Source organism: Pseudonaja textilis, chromosome 8 (genome assembly GCF_049901715.1).
Source record: "Pseudonaja textilis isolate UNSWEBS1 chromosome 8, rPseTex1.2, whole genome shotgun sequence".
NCBI lineage: Eukaryota > Metazoa > Chordata > Lepidosauria > Squamata > Elapidae > Pseudonaja > Pseudonaja textilis.
This window is the reverse complement of record NC_141997.1, coordinates 29,301,684-29,317,632: the sequence shown is the minus strand read 5'-3', so window position 1 is coordinate 29,317,632 and position 15,949 is coordinate 29,301,684. Positions and strand designations below refer to the sequence as shown.

Genomic DNA, 15,949 nt, shown 5'->3' with positions numbered 1-15,949 from the left:
GCCCCCCAGTTCGCCTCTTGACAGATCGTTTCACCCAATACTCCACATCTCTAGGAACCCAGAACTAAAAACAAGCAATAGCAACAGAGGGATCAACAGCTACTTAGATTTCAATAATGTTGCCTGCTACTTGCTGTGGACAACAACAGAGGCCGTGGTTAAGAGGCACACTACCTCCTACAGAAGCAAGCTTCAAGTCAACCTTCAGCCACAAAAAATGCTTCTTTTACTATAAACTACTACCTTTAAGCATATTTTAGGGGGCGGAGGGAGAGAGACAGACAGATAGAGAAACACACTGAACTTAAAAAGAGCCCGTTGCTGAACAAATATATGGATTAGCAAGTAAATAGTAAGCTCAATATTTGGCTGAGGAGCTGTGTTGGGGTTAGCAAGTTAGAAAATGTACCAGGTGATATATTTATCTTAAGAAACATATTTAATTAATAGTTTAGAAAAGTATAATAAAATACTCTCAGTCTTCTAAGGCATGGGTCCCCAACCTCTGGGCCATGGCCCGCTAGGGCCGCAGAAATAGTGGCCGAGCGCATTCTCACTTGTGTGAACACTATGCGTGTACACGCATGCTCTATTTGCATGAGCGGCAGGTATGCGTGCACACCGCTTGCGCAAATGGAGCTGTGCATGGATGTGTGCGCTCTTGCCAGCCACTCACACAGAATCACCCACTCTCCCTCCCCCCCACCCCTCTGGTCTGCAATGCCAGAAAAGGTTGGGGAACTAAAGCACAGAATCTCTGCAAGCTGGGCTCCTTTATTCATTCATACAGTAGTTATTTTATAGACAAGAATTAGGTTACATTCTGAAATTCTATTGCTTCTTATCGTTCCCCATCCTAGCTAAGTAGATGGGAATTATAATCCAAAGCATCAGCTGGTCTTCAAATTACCCACTCTGGAATGGAAGTTCATCCTGAAATATTCCTAAATATTAGCAACTGCTCTCCTTCCTATCTGCACATAATAAATTAGCATGTTGAAAAGGTGTCTAGTCTACTTCTTTCTGAAAACAATAGAGTCTAGGCAGATCATTCAGAAAAGCAAACCCCCACTGGCATGGCACAATTTAACATTACAGGCACCAAAAGATTCTGTTGAACATGCTGCTTAGTCCCTAGATATATGGTACAACCGTGGTTTTCATGCACATTCATATTGATGCAAATCCCACTGAATTCAATAGAGATTCCCCTCTTGGTACATCGTCAAGCAATTGTTTTTAGACAAAAAGACATGAATGGGATTAGACGTTGTTGTTGCAACCATAACATAGCCATACAATAATTCTACTCTGCCCCAACATACCAAATTTACTTTACAATGGGGTTCTCTCACTTCTTAACCATTTAACTGTAGGAATGCATAAAACATAAAGAAAGCATAAGGAGAGCCCTGCTGGGTCAGGCCAAAGACAATTTTAGTTCAGACTTCTGTTTCTCACAGTGGTCAACCAGTTGTTCTTGGTGCTTGCAAACGGGAGATCAAGACTTTGCCATTATTCTCCTGCACGTGGTATTTGGAGACATGCTGCCTTGGAGAGCCAGTGTGTGTAGTGGTTAAGATGCTAGATCAGTATCAGGTAGATCTACTTCAAGTTCATCTTTAGCCATGGAAACTCATGGGATAACTTTGGACTATTCAGGTATGGGTGTCTGGGGCCATGGTCAAAAGAAACAAATGATGACTTATGGTCACCATGACATGGGTACTAGGGCCACTATTTCCATAATAATGCCACTGTATGGAGGTTGACATTTTGGGCTTGCTATGCTTTCTCAGATGCTAGTGAAAATGCAATCTTCAGCTAATGTAGAAAATAGCTACGTGATAGATCAGGGGTCTCCAACCTTAGCAACTTTAAGACTTGTGGACTTCAACCCCCAAGAGTTCCTCAGCCAGCAAAGCTGGGAGTTGAAGTCCACAAGTCTTAAAGTTGTCAAGGTTGAAGACCCCTGTAATAGCTTACAAAGCCTGTGCAACCCTATTTATTTGGATTTAATTGCCACTGGCCCTGTTTCTAGGCCAAATGTAAATTGATTTGATTTTCAAAAACTGTCAATGGTTTGGAATCAGCTTTTTTTTAAAATTATTTGCATCAACTTGTCCTGGGCATGATCAGTGATGACGACTTGCTCATGTCCATTGTGAGGTTGATGGACAAAAGAAGCACAGATGTTTCAATTATTCTCAACTAATGTCCTGTCTCAGGAAGCATCCCTAGCCTCTCCCCTTCCTTTTCAAAGCCCTTATGGGCTGAAGTGCTTCAGATGACCAGCCTATGTTCCAGGGATCTATGACAATTCACTGCAGCTAACTCACAACAGCGAACTTGCCATGGTCAACGCACAGTGGGACAACTCTCCACAGGACAAGAATTATACTAATATTGAAAACATTGTGGAATAGAATCATTAAAGAAAGGATGATAAAGGAGGGATAAGATGAAACATGAATGACACCAAATAAAATATTTTAAAAATTATTTTAAATGATTAAATTGAACGGTTGAATTGTCCTGCAACGAGTTATCCTGTGATGAGTTGTCCAGGGCTGCAGCAGGTTGTCCCATTCCAATGTTCCAGATTTTACATTTTAACTTGATTGCTCTTGTTTTCAGTTTGTAAACCTATTTTCATTAATTGTCTACTAGCGAAAGATTCTATGAATTCATGCGTTGATGCTTTTTTTTTAAGGCATCTTCAAAATGTTTCGATTCATTTCCTAAAAGAACGAGTTAGAAAAAAATGAGTTAAATATTTAAATGCACATCTAATCCAGGTTGCATTTGAATCTTTCCTGGTGGAATGGCTTACTTCTCTCCCAACTAACTTTAACCAGTGACACCATATGATATTTATTGAAGGGAGAACAATAGCTTGCTGAAACCAAGAGTCACCAGTGAAAACCCTAGCCACTTTAAATATAAAATTTCTGAACCCGATCTGTGGCCAGCATTTGTGGAAAGTCAGCTCTTTAGCAATGCTGCTCTCACCTTGTTTGCATCATACTGGCACGAGAACTCCCTAACATCTTGCATTTTAGTTGCAGAAGAGAGAAACAGTCCAAAAGTACATCCTGTTAAAGAATACAATCAAGGAGGTAACATTTCCTGTGGCTCTTCAAGCTGTTCCACTAAAGAATGAACTTTACCTTTTGTGATAAGATTTCAAAGCACATAAATGGTTTATACGGGGATATTTAACACAAGGAGCTTACTAACCAGTTACTCTCTGCCATCAGTTTCCAAAACACAAAACTGAGATTAGAATATGACTGCAGAGAAGATGATTAACCTTCTTTAAACCTCCCTTTTAAGTATATATGTATTAAGCGGTTAAATGAAAACTTAAGTAACTTACCCTCAAGATTTCACACAACTGCCTGTGAAATACTGAACACTATTACTTGAAATTTCATATAAGAACACTGAAAGCTCATAACTCACGGCACCTTGCATTAATTTGGCCTTTTATGAGAGTCACTGATAATATCTATAAAATGCTTCAGATGCTTAGGTGGCCATGTATATTCTAATATTGACCTTTAATACAGACGTTTGTGGACAAAAGTTTAAAGATCCAATGTATGGAGGAAAAACAGCTTTTTTCAAGAGCTGGGTCTAAGTGAGAAGTGGAACTCTTCTGGTGAGAATTTTCCTGAAGAGTTTTTCCCTACTTTGTGGAACAATCAGGAATCAGGTATTATGTGTAATCTACCAAAAGTTACAGAATGACAATCAATTTGTCAGGATGCACAACAGCAATGATCTTGTCTAATTAGAAGCATCTTCTCATTTGAGTAGGCAAAACATTAGCAAATTGAAAAGAAATGTGGAAAAATCATTGTTCATCATCTCCCTTAATTTGCCACAGCTCTTGCAATTTACAATTTTAAATGTGTAATCAACAATACATTTCTTACTTTCCACTTAGAAAGATTCTTGCAACTTCATGGTAGCAAAGAAAAAAATGCATATCTTGGAATATCTTTACCTTTGCTCCTATTGCTCCTGAAAAAATTGATATCAGGGGAGATGCTTTGCACAACAAAAGAATTTTGAAAATCATTATTCCTTTTCCGGTCAATTTATGCACACATAGCAAGAGATATATATTTTTTCCAAATAGAAGCATAAACAATATTAGGTTATAAACTGTTGCTATACTATAGAATGATTTCTTGGAACTTCAACAGAATTATTTAAACACAAATATCACACAACTCATTTTCTTGTGTTGTTAAAACTACATAGGTATGAAATCTAATTTTATAATGCTGCTAACAACAGCATCCACACATCTACCCATATCTATTTGGAATGCAAACACATCTAACAATCATGGAAATGAACAGCCACTCATAGGTGTGTCATTCTAATGTATACATTCTCCAAACGGTTCTCAAGGTTCAAAGAACTGTCAAGTTTAGCTTTCAGGGCTTGGCATATCATGGAAAGAGTGGGTGAATTTAATGCTGTTTTCTAATCATAACCCTGCTTGAAAGTCTTAATGGATTGATTGACTGAAGCAATTGTTCTTAACGCAAAGAATCCTTCCTTGAAAATCCAATAAAAAGCAGAATTGGTTTTTTTTTAATTGATTAAAGGGGAATTGCTAATGAGAGTAAGTGATTAAGAAGGGCAACTAAAAAAGTGGAAGTTTAAAAGATGCCTAAAATATATCACTGTTTAGGCAAGGAGTACTAAAGAACATGGATTATTTGTGATAGGTGCCACCAGGGAGAACACTTTCCACATTGTCCTGGCCACTTTTTTTTTTACAGAGGTATGATTGAGAATGTTTTAACAAACTGCATCGTTGTTTGGTTTGGCAGCAGCAGTGCCTCAGATAGAAGATCCATAAACACAGCGCGGTAAGGACAGCTGAGAAGATTATAGGAAGCCATTATTCAGGATACTATTTATAGCCCCTATGTGCTTAGTGCTTGAAGCATAGAGACTCCAAACACCCACTTCATCGTCTGTTTCAGTTGTTCCCTTCTGGGAGGAGGTTTTGAAGTATCTGTAGCGGGACTACTAGATTCTTTATCAGGTTTGTTCCTTATGCCATCCGGCTTGTAAACTCGCAAAATTCTTTTTTTCACCATGTATATGTATACATTTGAACTAGACTGATACGTTTCTCTGTTTCATATGTGTGTGTGTATATATATATATGCATAATGGTTATCTTTTTGAGACCTGAATGCGATGAAATTTCATTTTAATCTATTTATAATTTAAAGCAACAATAAATATTCTATTCTATTCTATTCTATTCTATTCTATTCTATTCTATTCTTCCATTACATTCTATTCCCTGCCATCCTCAAGTGGCAATCTCTACTAGTACTATGTTTATAACCCAGGCACTGGTGAGGAGTGAAGTAATGGAGGCACAGTTATATGGCAAGCCTGACAGAATATCTATACTTTGTCAATCTTGATACATCAGCTCCAGATTAATAAAGCTGATGGGTCCATCATAAAGTTTTAAATCATCCAATACCGCCTGCTTCTTACCCACAAAAGTGACTGTAAAATATTAGACCAATGCAACTCACTGGCCCTACAATTCAATCTTAAAACAAGCAGAAAAAAAAAAAAACCAGAGGGGCAAGAAGTGATTGCTTAGAATAGAAATAAGGAATAAGGATTATTAGTAAGGAGTTAGTATTATTAGTTGGTATAATTAGTAATTAGTACAAAGCTGCTGATACACCTCTAGAAAGGAATAATGGAGTGTCATTTGCACCTCTATACCTGTCTAGTTTGGCACAACAACTAAGAAAGACAGACACAGATTTCAACACATAGTGAGAACTACAGTAAAAATAATTGCAACCAGGCTGCTTTCCATTGAGGACCTGTATAGTGCATGAGCCAGAAAGAGGGCTGTGAAAATATTTATAGACCCCTCACATCCTGAACGTAAAATGTTTAAATTTCTTCCCTCAAGATGACTCTATAGGCCAGGGTATTGCACACCAAAACAATCAGACAAAAAGGCAGTTTTTTCTCTCATGCTATCACTCAGCTAAACTAATTCCCACAACACTGTCTTATGCCCTGGGATGTCAAACCACCTAGCAGGGCTGTATTATTTTACTTCTCATCTTTTCTATTATCTATTTCCTTAGCTTATTACGACTGTAATTTTGTTGTTTGTATCTCATGATTTATGTTGATTGTTTTTATTTAGTATCCTATTATGATTTACGTTGATTGGTTATTGAGTATCCTATGACTATGATTTATGATGATTGTATTTATGATTATGATCATGATAATGGTTTATCACTTGCTGCTTGTATGTACACTGAGAGCTTACGCACCGGAAACAAATTCCTAATGTGTCCAATCACATTTGGCCAATAAAGAATTCTATTTTATTCTTAGGATATCTATTCAAGCAAAAAAGGATATTAAAGTAATTTCCGTGTATCTAGGCAGCCCTTTAGGTAGTGCTCCAGGGGCTCCTATTACTATTGGTACAACCATTGATTTCTTCTTCCATAATCGCTCAACTTCAATTTGCAAATCACAAATTTTATTATTATTATTATCATCATCATCATCATCATCGGTAGTAGTAGTAATAGTATTTAGCTTCTTCATTTCCTATGATTTTCTCTATTTTACCAATTCTTCTTATTATGTTTCATTGCAATTATTATTATTATTGTTATTGTTGTTGTTTCTTTCAATTTCTTCCATTGCCAATTTCTCATGTAAAATCAGACTTCTTTTTGTAGCGGATAAAAAATGGCATCCCGGAAGGAAGGCCTTGGTTTTTCCATCTCCCTCCTTCCTCCTGCATTGTACATATTGTGTAAGGCGAGAGTGCATGCTTGAATAGTTATTTGTGTTATGTCTGCAGCAGCTGTATGAAAATGAGATGCACAAATCCGTTTAATGGATTTAGACAGTAAGTGACTGGTGGATTATGATTTAAACCTTACTGAGCTGTACAAATACATAGTTCAAATATCAGGTTTGTTACTCTGATTTCAGCTTTAATGTAGAATTACTAAAATGATGTTTAAAAAATATCAACTCCAGAATAGCTTCTTAAAACTTTTATATGTAAAACAGATTCTTTCCATACCCCAAAGCAGAGTCCGGGGAGCATTTTTCGGAGGGAAACACTAGGTGGAATATGCCTTAGATTTCCCCCCCTATATCTGAATGAATCATTTCAGCTAAAGAATAAAAACATCTTCATATGGAATCAATTAACTGAATAAAACAAAAGCTCTTTAACAGAACTGTGTTTATCCTTCTATTCTTTCAGAGAAACAAAAGGGTATACAGTATCATAAAATATTATAATGAGTGAAGAACTGGAAATTCAATAAATACTACTGCATGCACTCTTGATATGACTGTTATGTAATACAATATGAAATGATGCATGAAATTCCATTTTTGTACCATACAGTTATAGAGTTGGGGTGTAGAGTCGTCTCACACACAGCAACAAGGGTGGTATATAAATTTAATAAATATCTTGCTTATCAGACAAGCAGTCTGATATACATTGCCCAATAAAGATAAATATTTGTTTATTGTTTTTTAATGTTGATTGAGTAAAACTTTTTTTCAATTTCCTATTTTTTTTTCTTATCTAAACAGAATTAGACATCATACAAAGTGGGATCAATCTCATTCTTTGCAATATTTAGCACCTGCCAATCTCTAGCCATATTCTCTCCTCTTCCTGAATTACCTGTACAGGTTAGCTATTCAGAACCACCTACTCTGCTTCATAAATACGTGGCCAAATGTGCAGTTTGGATATGGCTCCCACATGGATCATTTAGGCACTTTTTCGCTTTTATGTTTAGCCATATTAGCTAACGTGGCTATGAAAGTGGTCTAACCTATTAAACGTGTGAGTAAAGACAATTTGACAGGTTGATATAAATTGACTACGACTGTGCTGTACTTAGGCCTTGATCTCCAAAAGTTGTCCTGGAGCATATGAGAGCATTTAAGGAAGACATGGAAGAGTCTGAGAGAGGACAGGAATGAGCTTCCTGTCTTACATTTATCCTTTGGAAGTCAAATCCAAAGTACGGCACAGCTCTCATACTCATAAAATCTTTCTGCCTACCTGATATACATGTGAATTTTTGATTTCATTCACAAATGTGATCATTCTGAGCACTGCATACAGCATCATCAAAAAAATGTTTTTTTTAATGGATCTGCAGCAGATCCAAGAGCAAAGGTAATTTTTTCAGGTTGCCTAATGAATGCTAGGAACAGATGAAGACTAGTTAGTTGAAACTAAATCCTAACAGGTTGGAATCGTTGATGGTTAGGCCTTCATTGGGAGCAGCTATTGCTTGTTTTAAATGAGATTATAGAGGTAGCCCTTGAGATATGACTGCGGTGGTGAAATGGTTAGAATGCAGTAGAATGCAGGCTAATTCTGCTGACTGCCGGCTGCCAGAAGTTCGGCAGTTTGAGTCTCACCAGCTCAAGGTTGACTCAGCCTTCCATCTTTCTGAGGTTGGTAATATGAGGACCCAGATTGTTGGGGGCAATATGTTGATTCTGTAAACTGTTTAGAGAGGACTGTAAAGCTCTGTGAAGCTGTATATAAATCTAAGTGTTATTGCATATTGCTATGACAGACCATTTAACAAATGCTCAAATTTACAATCCTCCCTCAATCCTACACATAAACCCATTTCAAAGTTACAACAGTGCCCCCATGGTGATGCACCCTTTCAACCGATCGCAGAGAGGCTGCAGCATTCCCACTTACCTATTCCTCCCCACCATCCTGCCCTGACGGGTCCCAGCAGGCACTTGGCCTATTCTGCCACCCCACCTGGTTCTACACATTCCTCCCCACTCCCGGTGACCGTTGAGCTCACTTAGCTTTCGAAGATATGTAGAGTTCAGGAATTCAAGAGTAGGGAAGGCTGCTCTTTTTCTGGGCTGATGCTGGACCATGTGACACAATCAAGGAGAAGGAATCCTGTTGCTTTGCAATCCGCTCCTCCCCAACACAACTGCTTTTGCGAGAAGAGAAAAAGCAGCGTTTCTTCTCCTCTGTTGCGCCACGTGGCCCAGCAATGGAGCAGCCTTCTCTACTCCATCGTCCTGAGCTCTGGATATCCCCAAAAGCTAAGTGTGTGATTGTGATGGGGTGGGATACAGAGGAGGTGCTTATGAATTTTGGGAACTCAAGGGGCAGGAACGGAATATCTCAGAGGGAGGGGGAGGCCTTGGGAGGTCTTCTGGGTGCGCCTGTACCTGCACTACGCATCCCATGGTCTCCCCCACCCAATTTATCCTAAGTGCTATTAATGATCTGTGCATTTGCTTAATGAATGCATTGGGGAAAGCAAGGATGGAGAGGTCATTAATTATACATTTCATTTAACATACAACTCAACCTTTGACAGTAATGGGCAGGCTCCATTATTGTCATAAGTTGAGGACTATCTGTATTCCACCCCGAAAGATCAAAAATAGTTTCTTGATTCACCAAAACCAACTAGGATCCTAAAATGCTGGATATAACTGGAAGACTGATGATTCCTTAGCCTTATAATAATAGGGAATGCTCTTTTTTAAAAAAAAAACCTGAGGTACTTCTGCAAATAGAAACTTTGATCTATAGCAAATTAATTATTTCATATGATTCTGAGGAGCAATTAGCCACTGCAGAAGATGGATACCTTTCATTTTTCATACCTATTCCTCAGGATATCTTGGCAAATGATCTTTTATTTTATTCTTTATTTATTCTATTCATTTTATTCTTAAAGATTTCTTAAATTATTAAATCAAATTATTCTTAAATAAGTGTCTACCACCATAAGAATTTCCCTGGGAAAAAGTCATGGATAGGAGCAATTTTTAAAAAAATATATGTAGATCAGGCTGAAGTAATTATCATATACGCTTTGCCTCTATAATTTACAGTTGTGGAGCCTGAAGTCTATGAGATCAGTAATAATCCATCACCTCTCAGCCTTTCCTAAATTCTTGCAATGGATAATAATAACTGCCAATGAAGATGACATAATAGATTATTGACATAACATATCTGAAATATTTTGAGCATCCAGAAGCACAGAGTATTTTAAAGTAGCTAACAGGTATGTGTATGTGTGCATATGTGCGCGCAAATGATGTGCAAAATAATACTTGATGCATAATTCATGTTCTTAATAGCACAATGGGCACCAGCACTGTTTTAATTAAACACATATTCTATTCCTACAGAATGTCTCAATGAGTCAGAAGGATTCAGGTTTTCCAAACCATAGCTTCCAAGATCATCAGGGTTATTTTGTGAATGACACATTTCTAAACATTAAAACATTGATTTGAATACACATTAACACGTTAGGCGATATACTATAAAATGTGAACCTTGCAAACGGTGGGGAAAAAAAAGTATCACACTTGGGGTACAGAACTTTTTAAAAGATGACAAAGGGAGTATATAAAACATATTAAAACACTTGTCTTCTCTACAGCAAACAGTAATTAATCTTTTGAGCCACCCATGCAATATTTTAAATGACACTTGCAGGAGAAACGACACCTCCAATGCTATTGTATTTGTGGCTGAAACTAATCATTAAAAAAAAAAATTGTTAAGTGCAGCAGCAGATAATAAAATTTGTAATTAAGATAGAAATGTGAACAAATCATGTTTATTTCCTTTCCTCTGTTCATAAAATTAGTAAACTCTAAACCTACAACTGAAAAGAACCTAAGAGTTTCTGCAAGCCTCAGGGGATTAATTTGTCTTCTGTGAAATGACATTTTATTCCCAAATCATTTAACCTCTGACTTGTCATAACTAGACTGCAGCCTGTTGAACTGCAATTTAGCAACATCATTCAAGGTGACATAGCAGCCTATCATGAATGAAATATAAGCAGCTGATGAACACCTAATACATCTTGAAAGAAAAATCTTGTTCTATATGAAGAGGTTATGTTCTAACACTGTAGAATCAGAAATGATCCAGGATAATCCAAATTTGCCATTCAGCACTGCCAGTGTATCTGCCCCAAATATGAAAGATGAATCCATCCAATCTGAATAAAATACATTTTTGTTAGTGTGTTTTTATTGAGCCAAATTAGATGCATGACTAGTAAATGGACCACAATGAAGTAAATAATTTTACCATATGTTCTGCCATCTATGATGCAAGCAAAACCACTGAAGACCTAGTCAATCATCCCATTCAGTATGATCGATCGTTCATAATACTGAATACCCATTTTAACTAATGTGAAAGAAGTGTCCATATTTTGTTTTGTTTTATATCTAAGATAAATGTATAAAATGCCTTTAGAAGTCACTTTAGAACATTATAGGAATGCAATTCTGAGATATAAAATAACTACATGCAAAACATTGCATCCCTCTAGAAATGGTTGGCAATAGGTCTGCACATCTATTATACATATTGTTGCATAAATAGGTGTAATAGATGTGCAGAGCTACCACAAACCATTTCTACATGAATGCAAAGCTAAAGAAACATTTTGAAGCTTTAGATGTCTCCATTGAAATGTGCTCAGTTAAAATGATGTGTTTCTTTATGAGAACTTGTGCATAATTATCTGCCAATGGAAGAAAATATTTGAAGCTCAGGATCGAATGGTGGAGTCCCTGGTGTTCTCTGAGCTTGGTTATTTAATTGCAGGTGATTCATTACCCAACTAGGTAACATCTTCAGTTACCTCTGAGAGCAAACCCCAATCCCCTTTGCCTCCAAAGATGCTATCTACTTGGAAAATAAAACATCTGTACAAAAACAACTAAGCTTGGAAAACACCAAGGACTCCATAATTACCTGCCTCAAATGTGGAATTTTTAGAGGAGGCCAAACATCTTTGTTTTTGATTGATAGTGCAGGAGCGCTCAATCTGAAATCATCCATACTGAAGTAACTTGGCTGGTTCCTGAGAGAGAGAGAGATTATTATTCTCTTTCCAACATTAAACCAATATGGTTTCCTGCTGTCACTTTTCAAAACAGGTCTTTACAATGAAAGAAATGGCTTTATTGGCCAAGACTTCAATACCTACGCTATTCAACCTTTCAAACAGAAATCCTCAAGCTATATAATTAACATTACACTTCCTGGCTTTTTTTGGCTTCCTGGCCAAAAAAATGTCTATTTTTAAAAAAGAAAGGCACGGGTATGAGAGGGAGCTCCAAGAAAATAACCAATTTGATTAGCTTACATTCTAATCATTTAAATTTGTGAAGAGATTTGTTACAGATACCAAGTATACAAAAAGTTAAGTTTTGCTGAAGTGAAATCAACGTTTTCTTTAAAAGCTGCCCAGTATTACTCTATTGCAGGGATGTCAAACTGGCAGCCCGTGGCCAGATGTGTTACATACAGGTCACGCCCACCCCAGTTCTATGAAGGGAAGAAACATCACGATACGTTACGTGACGGCAACCTGAGGCGGTGAATTTGATACCCATGCTCCATTTCTCACTACATTTGTACAGTTCCTTCAGAGATTTAGCAAGCATAAGACAGGGATAATTTGGTATTCTTTGTTCAATGGTATCTAATTTTTTATGAATTGCCTCCCAAAAGACTCTTAAGCAAATTTAGCAACTGTGGGAGTAAGGAAATTCTTTTTTGAATCAATGTTTAGTTAAAGTTGGTCGCCAAGATATAAGAAAGATGTTGAGATTCTTGGAAGAGTGTAGAGAAGAGCATTTGTTTGAAATAGTATAGATTAGAAACTCGGATTTGAGCAGCGGGTTGGACTACTAGAAGACCTCCAAGGTCCCTTCAAACTCTATTATTCTGTTCTTCTTATTCTGTTAAAGAAAACAAAATGAAAATGTTTTTAACTGTTTTCTATCTTTTTCTTTCTATTTTTTTCTCTCGTCTTCTTTTTCACTCTTGCATTTATGTATGTGTTGTTAATCTATTTTAATTGTAAAATCAATAAAGTATATTTAAAAACAAATAAAGAAAACAAAATGAAAGACTCAATTATCAGTTCTCATAATGAAAGATTGTACAGAAAGCAATTCACCAAAGGTTTGTAAAGTATAGGCTGATGGAGACTGACAGAGTCATGGCTAATCAGAAAACTGATCTTGGAGTTCTGGTAGATAGGCCAGGGAGAACAGTTCCCTTCTGAAAATAAAAACATTTGAAAATAAGATGCCCAATATTGGTTTGCCCTCACAAAAATCTAAAATGCAACTTTATTTGATAGGCCACAAGCAGTTCTTTTGGAAGCACCTTCAAAAGCTGGCAGGAATAGCTAACACCCAAGAAGACAGGCTCAAGATCCAGATGGAACTTGACAGTCTAGAACACTGGGCCATATCTAACAAAATGAAATTCAATGTAGAGAAAAACAAATCCTACACATAGGCAAGAAAAACCAAAAGTACATATATAGACTGGGTGAAACCAGGCTCAATAGCAGGAACTGTGAGTGAGAACTTGGAGTCTTAGTGGACAACCAGCTAAATATGAGCCAGCAGTGTGCAGCAGCCACCAAAAAACTAATGCAATCCTAAATTGCATTAACAGAGGGATACAATCAAGATCAAGTGAGGTACTAATACCACTCTATAAAGCCTTAGTAAGACCACACCTAGAGTACTGCAACCAGTTTTAGTCACCACATTATAAAAAAGATGTTGAGACTCTAGAAAAGGTACAGAGAAGAACAACCAGGATGATTAGGGGACTGGAGACTAAAACATATGAAGAATGGTTACAGGAACTGGGCATGGCTAGTCTAGTGAGGAGAAGGACCAGGGGAGACATGATAGCAGTCTTCCAATATCTGAGGGGCAGAGAGGAAGGGGTCAAGCTATTTTCCAAAGCACCTGAAGGCCAGAGAAGGAATAATGGAAACTGAACAAGGAGAGATTCAACCTGGAAATAAGGAGAAACTTTCTAACAGTGAGAACAAGCAACCAATGGAACAGCTTGCCCTCGGAAGTTGTGGGAGCGCCATCACTTGAGACTTTCAAGAAGAGATTGGACTGCCATTTGTCAGAAATGGTGTAGGGTCTCCCGCTTGGGCGGGGGGTTGGATTAGATGACCTACAAGGTCCCTTCCAACTCTGATTATCTGTTAAATCTGAATGTTCTTCCAATGTCAATTCTGGTAGCTCAGACTGCCCTAGGATCTGCTGGTACAATTTTATAGAGGAATTACTGTATTTAGTCTGTCATTTGTACCTCTGATTATCTGTAATCTGTCAAAATAATATTTTAAAGTTGAAAGACTTTCAGAAACAGTGGGTTGTGTGTGTGGTGGTTTTGTTTTTTTTTTTGCAGGATCTAATCTGAGTCACTTGGGCCACAGGTTTATTCTTCCAAGCTTTCAGGCTCATGCTGGAATCCATCATCAGGGAAGTTCTTATCTTTCCAGAATATGTGCAGTAGGCCGTTCCACATATTGTATTTATATGGTGCTTGGTTGTGTGTCACTTTTAGTTGTTAATTAGGGTGTTGATGGCTGGCTATTAAGTCATTGACTACTGTTTCTTGTGCCACTGTCCCCTCAGCTTCTAAGTACCTGATAAGCTGATGGTAAATCAGAACACCTGTTCACTGACAAGGAGACCATTTCCCAGGCTTCAATCATTTCTCTGGCTATTTTTGTCCCTGCTCATCCAACAATCATAGTAGTTGTGAAATTAAATGCTGTTCACTGCAGTGTGAGGTTACCAATGAGTTCGGGTCTCCTTGTCTAACCACTTGCTCATGTTCTCTTAGTCTGGTGGTTAGCTTCCGTCCCATCTGTCCTACATAGTCACAATGGCAATTCACGCAGGGAATCCAGTAGATTACGTTAGAAACTGTTTCCACCTCCAAACGATCTTTGTGTTGTATGACTTGTCCTTGTATGGTAGCCTCTGAGCGATGGGTGATGCCCACTTGCAGATCTTGGAAGCTGTCTTCTACTGCTTCCGAATGTTTCTGATGTATGGCAGGGTGTGCCATATAGTTGGGTCTTGTACCTTCTTTCTTCCTTCCTTTCTCTTGCATGTCACATAGCGATCTTGTGATAAACGCTTGTGCGTACCCATTCTGCCTGAATTGTTCATGTAGGTATGTGCTGTCCAGTTGTTTTGCTTGCTTGCTTAACAATGGAAATCCTGGTCATAAGTTGAGGACTATATACAATGATATACAATAAGGGGTGTGGTGTCGCGAATTAATAATAATGCTCCCTATTTTGAATGTTTTGATCCCCTGCTCCACAGATATACAAGTTCTCGGCCCAACATACTTCACAATTGTTACAGGTAAAAAGTATGGGAGATCCTCTCCCCAATAAACTGCCTTGAATTTGTGTGGAAAAGAGGGATATAAATATAACGAGCATATAATAATATAAAACAATCACAGACAGTTATGTAAGTATTTCTTTCTCTTCAGTTTTCCATTTTGTCCCATAGCAAGTCCTTCCTTTCCATTCCTATCATGCTTGTTTCATTCCTTCTTTAGCAAATGCCAGCATCAGTAATTTCTTTTTTGTTGTTGTTTCTATTATAGGGCTATTGAAAACACTTGTGAATCATATTGATTTATTTCAAGATTAACTCAAACAGTATGTGGCAACATCCAACATAATTATGCACACGCACACACCCTCCCTCCCTCCATGTGTGTGTGTGTATGTGTGTGTGTGTAGAAGCCCCTTTTCTATTTTATAACCTTTGCCCCTGTTAAATTAAAGCCTACTTTTGAAGATGGTTGTCTTGAGTTTCTTAGAAGTAGTTATTCCTCGCTTCACTGAAGAACAATGCATAAATCAGCTGCTATGTATTTCACACCCTTCATTTCTTCATTCATCATACATGAGTTCACATAGTCACATAAACAAACAGTAACAAATACATACTTTGCTGGGCTACAGCTGCCAAAAAAGACATATTT

The 15,949-nt window shown here is 37.6% G+C and overlaps 1 protein-coding gene and 1 long non-coding RNA gene across 2 annotated transcripts in view; one reads left to right on the top strand and one right to left on the bottom strand.

Annotated features, from left to right (window-relative positions):
- Positions 1 to 15,949, bottom strand: part of CLYBL (citramalyl-CoA lyase) — a 177,078-nt gene that overhangs the window by 94,901 nt on the left and 66,228 nt on the right. The gene's annotated exons all lie outside the window — the stretch shown is intronic.
- LOC148125161 (uncharacterized) lies at positions 4,952 to 12,951 on the top strand. The gene is made up of 3 exons (XR_015744435.1): positions 4,952 to 5,071; positions 9,964 to 10,139; positions 12,376 to 12,951. It is a non-coding gene; the product is annotated as an uncharacterized LOC148125161 (long non-coding RNA).